At 48.2% G+C, this 17766-nt stretch overlaps 1 long non-coding RNA gene across 1 annotated transcript; it reads right to left on the reverse strand.

Annotated features, from left to right (window-relative positions):
• Positions 1-1056: 1056 nt before the first annotated feature.
• LOC110355203 (uncharacterized) lies at positions 1057-15348 on the reverse strand. Its single transcript, XR_002407697.2, has 5 exons — positions 15213-15348; positions 6419-6666; positions 4404-4504; positions 3951-4083; positions 1057-2810 (listed from the first exon to the last, which is right to left on the reverse strand). It is a non-coding gene; the product is annotated as an uncharacterized LOC110355203 (long non-coding RNA).
• Between the last annotated feature and the right edge of the window lie 2418 nt (positions 15349-17766).

Genomic DNA, 17766 nt, shown 5'->3' on the forward strand with positions numbered 1-17766 from the left:
TAAAAGAACATCAATACTCACATTTTGTTTCCAAAACAAGAGTCAAATCTATGGTTGTCTACACTTCTGGCATTTGAAAGTATCTGAGCAGCAGATTAAGCTCATAGCAAGCAAGTTAGGACATCTTAGCAACAAAAAATCCTCAGTTCTGGCAAGTGTCAGATCTCATTCTCCAGAGCAGTGTTGCATGTTCACCCCTCCCTTACAGTGAGGTCCCCAGGCTGACCCCATCGGGAAATGTGTCAGGAGGAGCAGAAAGCTCTCCAAAGCACAGATCTCCGCTTCTTCCCCAGGAGATAACCTGCTTCCAGCCCCAGAAGGACCTGGTTTCCTTCACTGGTTCATCCATTCTGTGCTAACTTCTCACCAGGTGATGCATCACTCCATTTTGCATTTAATTCAGTAAACAGCAAGACTTCCCTTCAGCAGATTCACCCTCCAGTGCAAAACAACTGTTAACTGACGATACTTACATAAAGAAGCAACAATTCTGGCTCTTTTTACATATGTATATATAAGAACACCTAGAAACAATCACGACAGTGCCCCCTGGGGACACTGGGGTCAGGACATTGCTGGCCACCTCCCACCCCCAAAAGGTGCACCCCCACACACAATGCTGCTCCCCCCCGGGGGAACACCCCAGCCTTTGTTCTTCTGCTGCTCCCGGGTGCTCTGGCCTTACCTGAGGGGTGTCTGTCACCCCACTTCCCAACACAGAAGGTTTCTGAGGTCTCCAGCGCCAGCTCACCGAGGGGGTTGGATATGAGGGTTCCCCAATTGGTTCCCCCCCACCGTGGCCCTTTCAGCCAGCAGCCCCCATCTCCCACCCTCACCATACCCAATGGCTGGGGCAGGTTGGCCCCGCCAAACCTCTGAGTCCAGGTGCAAAGGACAAGCTCCAGAGCGCTCCACAAGTCTGTCCCATGGGTAGAAATGAGCATCAACATGCAGTTCCCTCAAGGCACCACAGGGACACACTGGCATGCAAGTCTGACAATAAATTCTTCAAACAACAGGCAAAAATAATTTAAAACGTGAGTTATCACATCTGCATTTTGATGTTTAACATATTTTATTGTTTTACACAAATAATGTTTGAGCAGTTTGAGGTAACCGGGATACATATAGGTCTTAATTCCACTTACATATTTGGGATTTAACTGCTAAATATCATGTCAATGCTATCAATAGAAAAACATGTAAAATGTGATGTAAAAATCCGAGTGCTCAGAGAAACTTGCCTTGAATTGTTGCAGATTCACTGAAACAGAGTCCCTTGATTCTGCATAGAGATCTGCTGTATTTCATGGGGTTTAGCACCATTTCAGGGAGAAAGTTAGCTGTGATATAAAAACTGCAAGCAAAGCTGCTCAGAATAAATAGTGTAAAATCATATTATCACCACTGCAGCTGGGGGCTGGTCAAACTATTCCAACTATTTAAAGAAAAAACAGTCTTAAAAGGTGTATGTTTATACCTTTCTTTTTTTTGGCCTGGGTTACCAGAGCATCATTTCGGCACCATCCCCGTGCTTGTGGCAGGGGCTGCAAACGGAGCTCCTCTGTCTCCCCAGCACCTTTGCCATGCTGTGTACACATCTTGCAGGAAAGAGTCTTTTGCGGGGAAAAAAGTTCATCTTCTGCCGTTCACGACTGCCAACAAAACCCTGAGAAACTTCCCTGGTCACGGAGCTTCCCAGCTACTGCTTATTGAGACATTCCCCGGTGGCTGAGACAGTCCAGTCCATGGTGCAGGGCTCCTTCCACAACCCACGCACAAGCAGAAACGTACTCAGCTCAGAACACATGGCAGGAATGATCCTGAAGCGTGTGCTTTCACACAAAGCTGTGGCAAAGGAACCCTTGGGGTTTTTTCCCGGGTATATAGACACAAGCCGCATGGTTAACAGTATTGCAGCCCCCGAGTGTACAGGGTGAGTGACAGCCCAGCAGGACCCATTTATATACAAAACAAGTGACTTCCAGCCAATCTAAATCTGTACGTGCTTTTATGCACAGCAGGCGCGAACTTACGTACACACATAAGGCTGGTAAGGAAAGCGGTGCTGGCAGCACTAGGCATCTCATCAATCTACTCCTGCCATAGGGTGAAAATACACCAGTTTCATGCAATTCTTATCACTGATTTCCAAAGACAAAAGGCTTTAAAGGTCAGGAGAAGAACTCACTCATAGCTTATAGGGTGCTTTCTGAAGGAATGGATAAATGCAGAATCGGCCTTTGATGGTCCCTTTCAGAGTTAGGGAACAGCTGGATGGAAATCCACAACAAAAGATAATTCAGTGTTATCATCAGTGGTGACTTTGGGCAGCAGCTCTTTGCTGCATTTTTCAGAAGGCTACTTGATTTGTCCCTCTCAACTGAGGCCACTTAAAATTCCATATTATGGACAAAACAGCAACCAAAACATCCCCAGCTTTTTGTATTTTGGCTCTTAAGGTAAGTGTTGCTGAATGAGGCAAAAATAAACTCAGCCCAGAGTCAACAGAGATCAAGCTGATGGGGATGAGGAGGGAAGGAGAAGCAAAGAAGGTATCTGACCACTCTGTGTGCATTTTGTGCTGGGTACTGCCCATACACAGTAACCGTGCCTCCCCTTCCTTCCCCATGTAAGAACTTGGGAAAAATAACACCTCAGTGATTACAAATAGATCACAAAATTGACCTAACGTGACAAAGGAGCAGTGATATTGGAAAATAAGTTTGCCTTTTTGCAGTCCAGGACATTCAGGATTATCTTTTCTTCTTATCTGTTCTTCTTCAACCAAGTACTTTCACGTTCACAACCTGAAAAACATAACCACCTGATGATTAAACTGCAGCCCAGTGCTGCATGGGCCAATTTGACAGAATCCTGGCCCAAATTTGGTCTGTCCAAACTCACTGCAGAACAAATCAATAGCAAATTGGTGACTGCCAGCTGGTCAACATGATCACAAAGTCATGACCTTGTTGTCTTCAGCATGAGCATGAGTTTCCAGCAGTTGTCTTCAGCATGAGCATGAGTTTCCAGCAGGGGTTTAAAGAAGGGAAGGATCATGGCAGTGGTGTATCCCTGCAAAAGGCAAATGCTCATCAAGCTCTGTCTGTAGCGCTATGTATGGGTCCATCTCCTGCTGACCCCAAGCCCACCACAGCCTGAAGACTCCTATTAGCCTCACTGAAGTATGCTTTTGCCTTTGGAAGACTTAGGCTTTGGAAAGATATGTTTTCTGGACACTCCAGCATCTGTAAAGGAACAAATCAACCCAGTGGCAAGTTTTAAGCCATCTGGTTTAACAGAGCATCAGTTTTTTACCACTGTCACTAAAAAAACCCTTAAATTAGTCCAGATTTCCCATTCAGCTAAAACCATTGTGTGAGTATTCAAACAGGAACCTAACAGTGAGCAGTGCTAAACTTTATCCCCCTTTCAGCTCAAATGTAAAGCTGCATCTTGGCAGTAAACAAGGTAAGACTGTTTTTTCCATAACCAGTCAATTTTGTTTGGCTTAAACTAAAATTCTAGGGTTACCTTCTACATGTATAGCCATGCTTTGTATCTGGGTTAAGGACTTTAAAGTATGCTGAAGACAGGCTTTTGTTCTCCATCTACTTGCTTTTAGCTCTCTGTTAGCACTGAGGTCAGATCTTCAGCTGGTGGGAACCAGCGTCTCCCCACGAGAGCCCACGGGGTGGAACATCTGCTTCAGCTGAAAAGCAAACTGCTACGAACCTGCTCTTCTTCACAAACCGCCACAGGTCACAGCTCCGAAGGAGCTCCCGGGCAACTTTCTGTATAATTCATGATTTTTTTCCCGGAGTAAATAATGCTTTCTGCCCTCCCCATGTGCCTTTGGTTATTGTGCTCCTTCAAAGACCCAGACAAATCAAAGTTTGTTTATTTTTATTTTGACTATTTACCCATCTTCCCTATTCTACCTTTACCTTGTTTACAGCCGCTGACAATAGCAAGAAGTCATTGCCAGGTAACCTCTTCCATTTCAGCCCTCTCCTTGGTAAGGAAGGACACGCAGCCCTCGGTCGTGCTGGTTGCTCCAAGCTGAGCTACGCGGTTGCACTGCAAGAAAAATACGCCACACTTTCTTCAATTCTTCAGATAAAGTGCTGACACCTGACCCTCCCCGTGTCTCCAGCTTTCCCTTAGGCTACATCTGCCTTCTTACCCCCAAATCATGTTCACTGCACGCACCAGGCAGGACTCACTATTTGCCAAACACCCTTCACTGAGAGGGACCTGGTTGTCAGTGGCACCACCACCAAAGTTTAAGCCATTGCATGTTCTGAAGGGGCAGGTGGCCATGCAAAGTAGGAGAAGGTGAGTCCCAGTGTCACCCTCTGCTCTGCCTACATTCGTTAAGTGCAGAAAGCGGTACCCACCTGGGCTTCAGGAGGTCCCTGTTCCGTCTCAGCCACCGAGGAGCTGCAGAGCTTTGCAGGTCTCTTGGCTGCTGCTGTGACTGTGGCTCTCACTGCGTCCCCTGGGAGCACAAGGACAGGGTAAGCAACCTTCCCAGGATAAAGACTGCCTATGTTCACCCTCCACACCCATGCCCATCTTCAAAACCTTTTCCTCTAAGCCTGTAGAACACATCAAAAAGCAGTCAGGAAAAATAGCCAGGAAGCATCTTGGTTAACCCCACTGCAGAGAATGGTGCGGATCTCCTCTGGGCTGCTGACAGCCTGTGCCAGGGATGGTGGATCCATCAGCAGTTGTGCCTCCCAAAGCAGAGATACGGGGGCTCCACCAGTTACCCAACCCACAGACACATCCCCATGAACATGAGAGAGTTATTTACACAACTTGGCTAGTCTGAGTGCCACTATCCTTACTTAATTCACTATAAACCATCAATGCAGCCAGATAGGGAGAGCTCCACACATCTCTTCCACCAGCTCCTGCTACTGGGGACAATGGTAGGCTATGGGGACATCTCACGTGACCTGTGCAAACAGTCATTATGTTCCTAAATATTCAGTTTCTACTTTCTTCAGCTTGATTTTAAAGGCAAACAACAGCTTCTCTAATTTTCATCAATTATTCATGGGCCACTTCAGATAGCCATCAAATATATAATCAAATTAAATTAACGTATCTTGAGTTTTGTAACCCAAGACTTGCTGTTTCAGCCCACAGGACGCCTGCTTCTGTTTGGGTTGCCACTTAATCACTGCGTAATATTTGTTTTGGCTTGGTTGTGTGTAAGAAGAGATTTACACCATTCCGGCTGGCTGCAGCATGTTAGTCATCAGAGGATAAAAGCCACGCTTAACTCCTCTGCACACTGCCTGGTGTAACACTGCACTGCTTCATGAACCTTCAGAAATGGACACTGGAGTGGAAGAACTAAAAATACAGACAGCTATCTAGTTTGCCACACTTTATCAACCTTGTCACTATTTAACAAATAATACATGCCACTTGAGTCTTCTCCGTCCTCCTGAACTGCCTACACAAAAACCACACAGCTCTCAATGATGGATACATAGATATGCAACTTGCGGTTATAGTAATCCTGGTTTTGTCCATGCCCCTCCAAAAACAAAAGGTAAGATGTGGTGTGATACAAGCATTTAATCTGAATTTATTCAGGATGACTTCATAGTTGTTACTATAGTTCTTAGGAGCTTCAGGATGAAGAAGGGTCCCATCGTACTAGGTGTAGGACACTCAAAGACAGTGCCTGTCATCTCAGTCTAAAGAAGAGCTTGACTTGACATCCACTGGAATCAATGGAAAGACTTGCATTGACTTCAGGAGACACTGAATCAGGCTCTCAAAGGGAGACAAGCCATGAGAAGTGACTGATGGATATGGGCTTCATGCTTATTGGCACTTGGAGATGTAACAAGGAGTTCTGACAAATCACAGATGTAAAAGAAAAAAATCAACAATAAAACTCTACAAGATCATCTCTAATCAAGTGTGAAACAAGTAGGAACATCAGCAGCTGCAGTACAAAGTACCTCCAGCAGTACTTGTTGCAGATCTGGTATCAACACGCCGCGGTTATAAAGGACAAGAGCAGAGACATTCACACAGTGGAGCTGGGTTTGCAGTGATTCAGCCATTGCAACAGCTCCTCCAGGAAGGAACAAGCTAAATGAAGGGAATGTGATGCCCTGCAGCCAGTTCCCTGGTGTGACAGCCATGACACCAGCCCCAATGGCCAGCTGTGTCACCAAGACCCTCTTCCCAAGACATCCTCACAAGGCACTTCAGACCCTGGGGGCCAGAGGGACTTGTCCCTGCCTTTAGCAGAACCATTTTTCCTGTGTAGCCATCATTAGCAGGTTCCAGCCATGGATGTAACACCAGGGAGACCACAGACACCGTTTGAGCCAGCTCTTCTGAGCGGTGGCAGCACTTAGAGAGTCTCTGATGATTGTCCCACCTGTGACAGCATTCTGGTGCCACTTGAAGGCATCTTGGCATCCTCTCTCCTGGCTGGCACAGAGAACAAACCCATCTCCAAATGGTACATGCCAAGTGGCAGCGGGACAGGTACCCCGGTGCTTCCTCCGGTGGGACCAACACCTCCTCGGGGGCTTTGCACATCAGCTCAGCAACAGGCAGAAGAGCTCCTGGAAAGCCCTTACCCCTGGTGTTCTTGCCTGGCTCCTTCCAACCAGTATGTATTTCCTGGGAGAGGGAAATAAAAAAGATTCCATTTAAAACATTATTTTAAAGAAGGGAAAGCAGATACCATCAGGAGGCAATCGCTGAGCTGAGGAACAGCTGAGCAGGAGGAGCTGTTTTACTCAGTGAGTGGCATTTTAGGCACAATGGTTTACATTTTAGATAATTCAGTGTGTCAACTGTGCAACAAAAGTAATTCAACGATACCATTTCCAGCCTTTGAGCAGAATGGATCTTAATTGCCAAAGAGACATTTTCCTTCATATCTCTGGATCTGTACTTCACGATTTTTGTACTTTGAGCCTCAGAAAATTGCAGCTCTCTCCTGATTAAGTGCTTAATTGTGGTCAGTGCTTTTCAAAGTATTTTCAGCAGTTAGCTTAAGTTCCACTTCAGACACGCACCGTTATCGACTTCTTTATCAACTCGCGCCATTTCCCCGCATCAAATGCTTTCTGAAGGATACTTGGTGGGCCTTGATCGCATCCCTGCTTTGCCGGGACTCGAGTGGAGAGCCGGCCAGCAATCACAAGCTCAGGCTCCAGCAAGACCTTTTCCTGCCTTCCCCCAAGGCCCTTTAGCTGGATTTGCCAGGAAACTCCAGGAACTTAACCATGATTTTAAACCGGGAAATCCAGGCTAACATGGGGCGTGCTGGCCAGCAGCTGAAGTCCATGGATGCAGCGCTGAAAGCATTCCCCTCAATTTAAGACCTTGCTCTAGATTAGGAAGTAAAAGGGCTAAACCCTTTTTTTCCTCAATTCTGAAGCAGGTGACCAGTTAATACTGTTGGTTCCTGGTGCTGAGGATGCAGATGCCCAGCGAGCCCAACTCCAGCTGCCTGCTGGTCTGTGTGGACCAGGGCATGGGTGACCCTCACCTGAGAGCCCTCCCAGCATCAGTGAACGTGTTTTTTTCAGGGATTTCAGTTTCATACTAATGGAAGAGAACAAGGGAGGTGGCATTTGCCTGGATATAAAGAGTCACCTACCCCTTTTGGCCAGGGTGCTGCACTGTCACATCTTGAAGCTTCCATCCTATATTGTGCCACTGTGTTTTCCAAGTGCAGATTGCTCTGGGGGTGAGAACCCCACAAGATTTCCACTGCTGTAGTTTTCTCAGCTACGCGGTAAAAAACAAAGCAATCCACCACACTGGCTGAAATACACCAGACCTTAACAGCACTGAATAGCCCAGCACAGTTTAGAAATACTTACGTTTGTGCAGAAGTATCGCAAACCAGCCTGGATCCTTCCCTCTGGACTTGTGAGGAATCACTTCACAGCTGAGAGGAGTGAAACCAGCTCCTCACAGGAACCGGGACTGTCCAGGGTTATTTACCCCTCAGAGTCCCAGACCTTTTTGCTTTTGCACAGTGTTAAAGCTGTTGACGCACAGGAGTGCTCAGGAACACATGACACGGTCAAGCCTTGCACAGCCAGACTTAAACCCTTGTTTAAGCTCAGTCCCAAGCCTCTGTTTTGCACAAGCAACGTCTGAGATCACCGAGTCAAACTGAACACTTGCCTATGCAAGTGGCCAGCAAGGACCAGCAGCAGGTTTTCTGCCTGTTTAGATGGGCTTTGGCTCAGGAGCTGAAATGCCATTAATTTGCAGAAATACAAGAGCTCCTCAGAGCTCAGAGTTGGATCTCTGCAGCACAGGCCTCAGAGCAGGTTTAGCTGAGCTCCGCCTGGGCTGGGACAGGCTGTTCCTCCATCAGCACACCAGCAACACCCTGCGCAGCAGCTGGGAGCAGCTCCAGCTTCCCCAAACACTTAACCCCCTTCTCTCCGTTCTATGTGAATTTGCAAGAAGCTCTTGAAAGCTTCAATGGCTTCTCTGCACCACAGTTTTGGATTGAGCGGGTCAAGAAGCAGCCCTGGCCACCACAGTCTCCCTCTGGGCACCCAGGGCTGTCTCGAGGGCTCAGTTCAGCTGCACAGCTCAGAAAAGTTCTCCACAAATTAGGTGTCTAGAACAGAGTTAACCAGACCTCAACTACATACATGTTCAGCCATCAAGTCCCGAAGAGCCTCATCACTTCATGGCCAATTCATTATACTTGAGCTGATTACCACCTGCTAGGATGGGCCGTGCATCTCGTATGTCACAGCTCCCGAATGAGGGTCACCCACAGCTCCCCAAAAAGTTTCCAGATGCGGGAAAACTTGCAAGGTTTAACTCTACAGAAGGAGCGGGTGATACTGCAAGTGGTGCCACCGGCTGACATTCAGACAATAGAGCCACTAATGGTTAATATGATAAAATTTTCATTCCATTGTACATGAGAAAATATAATTACTTTCAGGGTTTAAGAACCGAATGTGTTGATCCAAGTGTAATCTCTGTGTTTTAGCATTTGATTATTACGTTAGAAATACAAATGTCAATGGGCTGTAGGAACCTAAGTTATCAGAAGAAAAAAAGACGTGCTACATAAATTGCAGTACAGAGGGAAGAGCAGAAGCCAACGAGGGACTTACTATTATTAATTTTAATTAACAAAGGTTACAACAATTATTATTATTGTTATTATTATTATATATTCCTTCTGAAAAGCATTTTGGGAACCAAGAGCTTTTGTTTTCCCTAAACGATCTTCTTGCATCTTTGCAAGCCCAGATGGGCTTGTTTGTCCCTCTTGTCCTATACCTGCTCTGATAAAGGGTTTTCTTTACACCCCAGCCCAAATCCAGGCAAACCCGACGCAGAGCCTAAGCAGCAGCCCCAGCAGAGCCCGGCCCATCTATTCACCAGTTTAGAAAAGAAGCCTTGTCCCCCAGGAAGAGATCCCAGCTCTGAAGTTGTGCTAAAAGCATCTAACGCAAACTGGAAGCCAAGAGTGTGTGTGACAGTTAATAACAAGTGTGTGCTGCCAAGAATTGATTCAAATTGTTACTGTTTGCTGCTGAACGAGCTATTGCCTTGATTTCTCAGCAAAGTTCAAGTTTACAGCGGACTGATTAGTCCCGCTAACATTCCTGAAGCACCTCCTGTTGTATGAAATTTTATTAAATTGCCGGCACTGGCGGCTGTTCAAAGTTTGCCTGCCTCATTGCAATTGATGACAGCAAAATAAGGAAATAAAGAAGGGGGGAGGGAGGGGAACTGTTTGTTAAGGTTTTTTCTTTTTCCTTTTCAATAAAATGTCAACTCCATTACACAGATGTCAACTCCATTACTGTAATGCTCCATCTGTAACCTCAACATGTAACTATCTGCTAATAACACAAGTTTCTCAAAAGGAGTGCTGAGGGCAAGCATACCCGCCGTAGGTTTCAATCCGTTTAAGAAAATGCCTGTTTATCCCTGCAGGCACAAATACCATTATTCTGTTTTCCCCGTTGCCTTTGTCACCCCAAAATAAAAACCTGCTCCTTACCCCAAGGGGCCTCCAGTGGTCACAGACCTGTTCTTCTTATAGAAGGAGCCGGAAAATAGGCAGAGCAATGCTCGGTATATTGGTGGGGCCATAAAAAAGCTGCATCAGACAGCAGCAAAGCTGGAGAATCAGAGCAGCAGCTGCCCAGGGAGGAGACCCCCCATGTGCTGCCAAACCCTCTGAGGGACCTGCCCTGGGCAACTGTGCCCCCAAACCAGCGAGATCCCTACAGGTGGGACACCCCGTACCCATCAGCCAGGAGCATTTTCAGCCACATCACCCAGCCCCTCGAGGGACCGGGACAGGTTTGGGTGCCCCTGGGGTCAGGGTACATCTGGGAAGAGAAGGTGGGTGCACAGAGCCAGTGGCTGCTTCTAATCCCCATTCCCCAACAGTTCCTTTAAAAAAACAAATGTACTTTAAAATAAACAAAAGGGTGCTGGGGAGGAGCCTCACCTTTTCCCAGGCAAGAGGTGCGAGCAGACAGATTGCCCCCTGCAATCTCAGGCTTGTTGGCTGTGCACATCAATACGAGGACAAAGATGAGTACATATTTAAAAAAGAATAAAGAAATCCATTCCAGAACAGGAGTTGTTTAGATAATTGATTTCCCTTGGACTTACAAGCACTAAATAACACCCACTGAGCCACATCTCCGAGATAACCTTTTCCTTGAAATCTCTCTTGCAAAGGATTGGCCTTTGACAGAGGCATCTTTCAAAGTGCAAATCTAGCCAGCTTTAAGCCAGCTCATAGGTAAGACCTTTCTGAAAGAACACGATGATGATTCCTCAAGCAATTATTTTTCCTTAGTATCCTTTGCATAGAAAGAGCTAATTAACTGCCTGCCAGGTTCTGCAGATTCACAGTGGAAAAATGAAGTAGCACAAATGTCATAATTAATTAGCAGTTTAACGCTAGAATGAACATAGCAAAGGTGCTATAAATATTCAGGCGACAGGACCTCCGCACCGGTGTGCGCCTGCAGTGCGAGCCTGCCCCAGCGGGGTGGTTTTTGGGGATTTTGTGTGCCGGGGGGCCCCAAATCACCACCCCTTAGCAGTAAGCTCAGCCGGAATCCCAGGGGAATGATGTGCCATCTCCCACCTCTTGCCCTGAGGAGCCATGCAAGGGATGCTCAGCTTCCTGGCACCTCTCACAACACAGTTCCACCTTGCGCAGGGTGGGCATGGAGACACGGCCACTTTCTGCACGTACACCCAAAGCCTTCGAACCTCACACGGGCAGAGACCTTGTCCTGGTGATGGAAAAGGAGCTCAGCAGCACGCAGAGCTGGCTGCTTCCCCACGGACCAGAGCAGCTGGGGGCTCCAGGTCAAACCCAGGGGCTCACAGCAGACATGCTACACCAGTTTAAAAAATGTAGAAGTCATCAAGATTGAGTCTTGGCAAGAGCAAAAACCCAAGAAAAACCCTCTGAGAAGACACTCATCAGCCTACCAGGCATGATGGAGCATCCCAAGCATGGCTCCCATGCTGAAAATACCAATACATCACCCCAGGACTCAGGCACAGCTCCCACCCTGAATGGTCCAAGGGCTCTAGCGCAGAGCAGGGTCCTGCAGATAAAACACAAGAGGGGGAACTTAGAGGTGTCCATGGCTCCTTTCACACACCCAGCACCCCCGGGTCCCTCAGCTCCCCCGTCCACCTGTGGAAGCTCTTTGGGATAAAGAACAAACAGACAAACGAAGCCACTCTGCCAGGGACCTGCATCCAGAGCGTCCCAGGCAGCGGTGCCATCTGCTCCACTCTGCTGCTTACAGAAGGCAACGCTGCTTTTTATTTTATTTTATTTTAATGGCACTCTCACGTTGCGGATCGTGACTCCATGGTGACGAGCAGCACCGGGAACCCTGTGACACTTACAGGTCAGAGCCTGCAGCACGTGCAGCAGCAAGGCAGGAGACAATGGAGGGGAGCAGCAACCCCGGTACAGCAGAGAGGACAGCCTTGAGGATGGGAAAACACACGGCACGGAGGACAAGGTCCTTAACTTAAGCCTCCTCTTTTTTTAACCTAATGGAATCTTTTATTAACGCAATCTGGAAGAGTCCAGCACCTCTTGAACAAAGCATCCAAGCAGATGTTTAAGTATCAAACTTCTCCTTGCTTCACCTCTGCTGCTTTAACACGCCTGGCCTGTCAATGGCATGTTTCAGCACTTCAAAAAACGTGATGTTTTCAGGCTTTTTTTTCCCCAAAGTGCTGCCTCCTGCAGGTGAGAGCAGTGAAACAATGGCTGGGTTATGGATGTTCACCAGTCTTGAGGGAGCTCAGCCTGCGAAGGCCACTCCTGGGCGGCAGCACCTGCAGGACACCCACCCCCCTGCAACCTTCCAAACCTTAAATACATCACTTCCACAGGGAATCATCTTTGGAGCCAGGCAAAGGTGGCTCCAGCAATGAGGATTCCTACTGAGGCAATGTGGGAGATGCCTTTCCAGAGTGCCTTTAACCATCATTTGCTTATCTGGGACGAGAACCAGTCCCCTCTAGGTTCATATCATCCATAAAACCAGTTTAACCAACTCCTCCTGACTCAGCCTCGAGAGCCACAAGGTGCTACACTACAGACCCACTGGGTGTGTAAATCAGATGTAAAGAACGTCTAAGTGGCCTTTGGTAGTGCAGCTGCCCTGTGCTCAAACCAGAGTTGGCTTCAGCCCAGTGGGATTTATAAAGTTAGTCCAGTTCCCGGAGATGCCAATGGGTGCCCAACAAGCCCAGAGGAGCGGGTGACCAAGCGCAGAGCGTGCGGGTGCTCCGGGGGTCCAGCAGCAGGAGGTGGCAGCCTGGAGCGCCCCTGCTCCTGCAGAAACCACCTCCCAGTTCCACCACCACTCCCGCTGGGTTTTCACCCCGATTTATGGTCCTCCCTGGGGTCTGAGAAAAAAAACCCTTGACCCCTCCCTCACCAGCCCAGCATTCAGACCCCAGCTCAGTTAATTAATTTCAAGTGTTGCCTCTTGATTCCTGATAGTCAATACTGTAAGTCATCTTAAATGCATTGGCTTCCCTCCGTGTAATTTAATTAAAATTTTAAACTCAGACACTATTTCTTCTTTAGAAAACTCTCTTTCTGGTGGCTCCATTATCTCCTTCTGATTTCTTAAGAATATTTGTTCTTTTATTCTGCATATTCCAGTCTGGTGTCTGATCTGGGGCTCCTTCCAGCCCAGAGGAGATGGGAGCGAAGCCCCGACACTGCCAGGGGGATTCTGCTCCACGTCCCCATTCCAGGGTGAACATGGAGGGAGGGAAGGGCGAGGACCCCATTTCTGCCCTTGCACCTGATGCTTTTGGCAGTCAGTGATGACACTGTTTCAACCCTCATCTCCCAAAACAGCCAAATGCCTGTTCACACCGGGGATGCAGCCTCACCTGGAAATGGCCCTGTGGAAACGGCCATGTCCTTGTGCTCCTTTCCCACATGGGACAGGCAGGAGCCAAAGTAAACCCTCCCTTCCCCAGTAATTGGCAGGGAACGAGCATCCTTAAAGCCCAACTTTGCAGATGGGTGCAGTTTGACCCCAGCACCCACACCTGCACTTCTGCTGATGAGTGAAGCCTCAAGGCTCTTTCCTGGCTTTCCACATCACTGGAAAACACCCCAGTTCCATGTGTCCATCAGACACACTCCCCAGGGCTGGCATGGGAGCTCTTGCTCCAAAATTCTTCCATGGGAATTTGTTTTCTTCCCTTTCTGGTTGCCACTGTGCTCTGCTCAGCCTCCCAGTGCCAGGGCTCCAAGTCACTATGGTTACTTCCAGTTGTACAAAGGATATTATTCTGGCTGCAAAGGTAATGGAGAGGATGCTCCAGGAAGTCTCTCTGCTTTATTATTTCCTCGCACTATACCTAAATCTAACCCAAAGAGTCACCTTGACTACGTGCTGACATAAGGATGGCAACAAAAGGGATCAGGAGATGGCATCAAATGAGTATGGGAGCGAGGGGGTTTCAACTTTTCTAAATACCTATTTGGGGTCTTGCACAGAGCCAACTCCATGTCTGAAGACTGTCTAACCTCTCAACCTGCTGTCCAGGCTGGATATGGCTCTTTAAACCTCCCTGTTAACACAGAACATTTAGTACAGTTTGTTAAATAAACTGCTTGCAACTCATGAATACGCGTGTGGACCAATGTCTGAGGGTTCTCCTGTGCTCCTCGAGGGACAGCAGCACGCAGAGCCACAAAACCCTCCTGCAGATGGGGACCCAGCAGCTGCAGCAAACACCAAGACAGACTGGGGGGCAGAGCTCCCCAAACCAGCAATGAATTCCCACCTGACAAAGAGCTCAACCCTCTGACCCGGGCACAGGAGAGAATGGATCCGGGGACACAAAAAGATTAGTAAAATACTTAAGTAAGGGGGCCCAGGGGAAGCAGTGAGTCTTGTTTGACAGAGGGAAGAAACTACGTGGATTTGGGCAGCTTCCACCTCAGCAGAAACATCCTTCTTGGATGAGAGAGGAGGACAGAGTCCACCCAGCACCTTGTATCAGCACTAAGCACAGCCCAGGTACCACATGTGGACAGGCAAACAGGCACATCCCACGTGAAAGGCTCTTCTTCCACAGCCAGATGCAGTTATGAGCATCAGGAGGACATTTTGAACAGCAACAGAGAGTAAACCTGAGCAGTAAACCCAGATTTACCAGTGTTCCCTCCTAGAGAAGCCATCAAGCCTCCCACACCACAGCAATGGGGAAAGCCAGCCTCGTTGTTAAACCCTGCTGATTAAAAAGGAACAATATGCAATAAGAGCAGAGTATCCCCACAAAGCGAGCGGGGGAGCTGGCCAGGAGGCTGTGGCACAGCACAAAGGAGGCGGCGGCGGCACGAGCCGCTGCCATCCCACGGCAGCAGGGTTCAGCGAACCCCATGGAAAGGGCTGGCACACCAAATAAACATTCACCTCCTGTTATTCGAGGATAAGACGGACGGGATGCCACTGTCACGCAGCACTGGAATATTTTCTACTGCGCCAATAATTAGGAAGGTGCTAAAATCAGCTCTTGGGTACTTCACTGAATGGGGAGGACCAGTGTTCCCTGCACCTGTTCGCATCCCCACACACCACCACATTCCTCTTGCCAGGAGCTTTTCCCAACCACTTCTGAGAACACAAGACATTTACCTGGGATCTCTGTAGCTGGAAACATCCCCTTCCACAGCTGGAAAAACAGCTTGTGCTGCCACAGCCACAAGAACTGCCACCTAAACCCCACTCCAGGCACAGCAAGAGGGGACAGAGCCCACAGCAGCTCCTGGGGGCACCTCACACACCCACGGGCTTTAATAAACTTGTGTGTCTCCATGCAGGAGTCAATCAAGGCTCCTGATAACAGCCCACAGCTGTGTGAGCCATCCCGCAGCTGCCAGCCCAGCAGGGCACAAACTGATGGCAAGGGATGTGGGAATGGGGAGCTGGCAGCAGAGTCTGGGCCCCTTAGAGTGCACAACACATCGGGCTGAACCATCTTGTTGCCATTTCAATGAGAGGGAAACACCCTCAGTGGAGGTGACAGCTGATGGCATCTAAACCAGGCCCAAGGGATTCACCGAGCACAGAGTCAGCGCCAGGTGGAATCAACGTCATCCTCATTAACAGGACCAGTGACCCATCTTGGGCCATAGCTGCATGCACTGCTGACCCGCAGGTGTTTCAGAGGCTCTGGTGCTGCTCAGCGCCTTTTCCAGTGGTTTGGAAGAAAATCTGAAAGGACCACATGTGTTTTCAGCAGCTCTCTAAACGAACAGCGTGATAAATGGCTACAGGAAGAGTTTACCTCCAAAAGGGGATGGGACAGGCAGTGCCCCAAGCCCCCAGTGAGGATGGGGCAGGCACAGACAGGAACAAAGCCCCACAGAATAAAACCCATCCAGCAAGCAAGACTTTCAGGGAAGGGTTGGAGGAGTTCAATATGTTTAGTGTTTCTTTACCCAAAGAGCAGCACAACCTACAGTCACAAGGAGAACTGGTGGAAAGAGTCACTGTGCGCTGGTAACTGCCATGGTGTAAAGAGCAGCAGCGCACAGGGAACCCCACGGGTGGGCAGATGTGAGGTGCAGCGAGAGTAGCACACGTGCCCCCCTCTAATGCTGCCGTTGGCTTCAGGATCAGCAAACCCTGAATGTGCAGAAGCAGCTCCTGCAGCAAGCTCCGCCGCTCCCGAGCAGACACCCCGGCTGCTGCTCCTGCCCATGGTGGCTCCTCAAGTGCCCCATTTCCCCTGGGAGGGGGACGCGCGCCCACCCGTGCGCAGCAGCGAGAGCAACACCTGCAGCAGCGGCACAGACCTCCCTGTGCCGCACAAACACCTTTCTGTCCCAGTGAACAGGCTGTTTAGCAACACTTAAAACTAAACCTGGGGTTTATGTGGAAGCGATTTTAGAGGGCACTGCAAACCCCAGGTTCCTTTTTCAATCTAACCAAGTCTTTAGAAAGCAATTCTTTAAGCCTTCATTTTCAAGACCCTTTTAATCTCTGCAAATTATTGGTAAGAGCTGAATCAAGGCAAACTGCCATCGACTGCGATCACAACACTGTAACTGGGCAATAAGTGACTATCTCTGATTATTTAGAAGAAACTATTGCTTTTAGGCAGGCTGCCACAGAAATAAATTAGCATTTATACTGGATTATTGAAAAACGCAAAAAAAAAAAGCCAAAATCAGCCTCTATCTTGATGTCAATTGTGTCTTGCCAAGGTCAATATCTTTACTGTAATAGGCACAGTCTCAAATAGCGAGAACAACTTACGTGTGGAAATGAGCACCGTACGGCCAAAATATGTCATTATTATCAGAAAGACAAACTGATCTCTGAAATCACATCTGCACTCCCACGGCTTCAAATAACGGTGACCTTCTGTGGAAGGTGCGTAATCAAGGAGCTGGGAATATAATTCAAAAAAATTAAAACCCAATAGTTTGACTTCATGGCGGGTTCTTTCCTGTCACCGCCAATCCTATTGCATTTGTTACGTGCTTTCTGAAAAATCTTTTGAAACTACTTTGCTTGAAATCCACAGCTTGATCTTGGCTGGCTATGGAAGGACACAGTCCAGGTTTGAACGGCGCTTACACGTAACGACTGATTAGGTTAGAAAAACACACATTCTGTAAATGTGAACGATTTGAAGGTTTAGTGTTGTTCTTGTGAAACATTTGCCATATCAATAGGGTTTTCTTCACCAGCAGCACAGCACATCCTAACGAAATGAAACATCTCCCTGTCAGAAAACGCAGCCACTGAAGTTGAACTGGAACAAAGGGGTGTGCTGGGTTTCTGCTGGAGTGAAACAGCCAGGGGAAACATCACCTCAATGCTTCATTTCAGCAAGGACCAAATATTTGATACTGACCCTGCCAAAGGTTCATTTTCAGGATGGTTACAGTGCCTGGTTTAAGAAATGATGAAAGCCTTGGTTACCGTGTTATGCTACTAATACATGCTACTGATTTGGGAAAAATTCTGGGGTGTTTTCAGTGTAAAACAAACATGAGGAGTTTTGTTGGCTGGACAGTGAAGTGTCTCAGTGCACAAGCAGAGGCCGCAGGCACTGGGACCTTGCCCATCGCTCCAAAGGCCACCTCCTTGCGCTGGACCCCAAAAAGGCGACAGTTCCAGGCTCACGTGCACGGGGCCAGTCCTGCTCATTCCTTCACCTGGTTCCGTCTGGTTTGTT

This window comes from Columba livia, chromosome 3 (genome assembly GCF_036013475.1).
Source record: "Columba livia isolate bColLiv1 breed racing homer chromosome 3, bColLiv1.pat.W.v2, whole genome shotgun sequence".
Lineage (NCBI taxonomy): Eukaryota > Metazoa > Chordata > Aves > Columbiformes > Columbidae > Columba > Columba livia.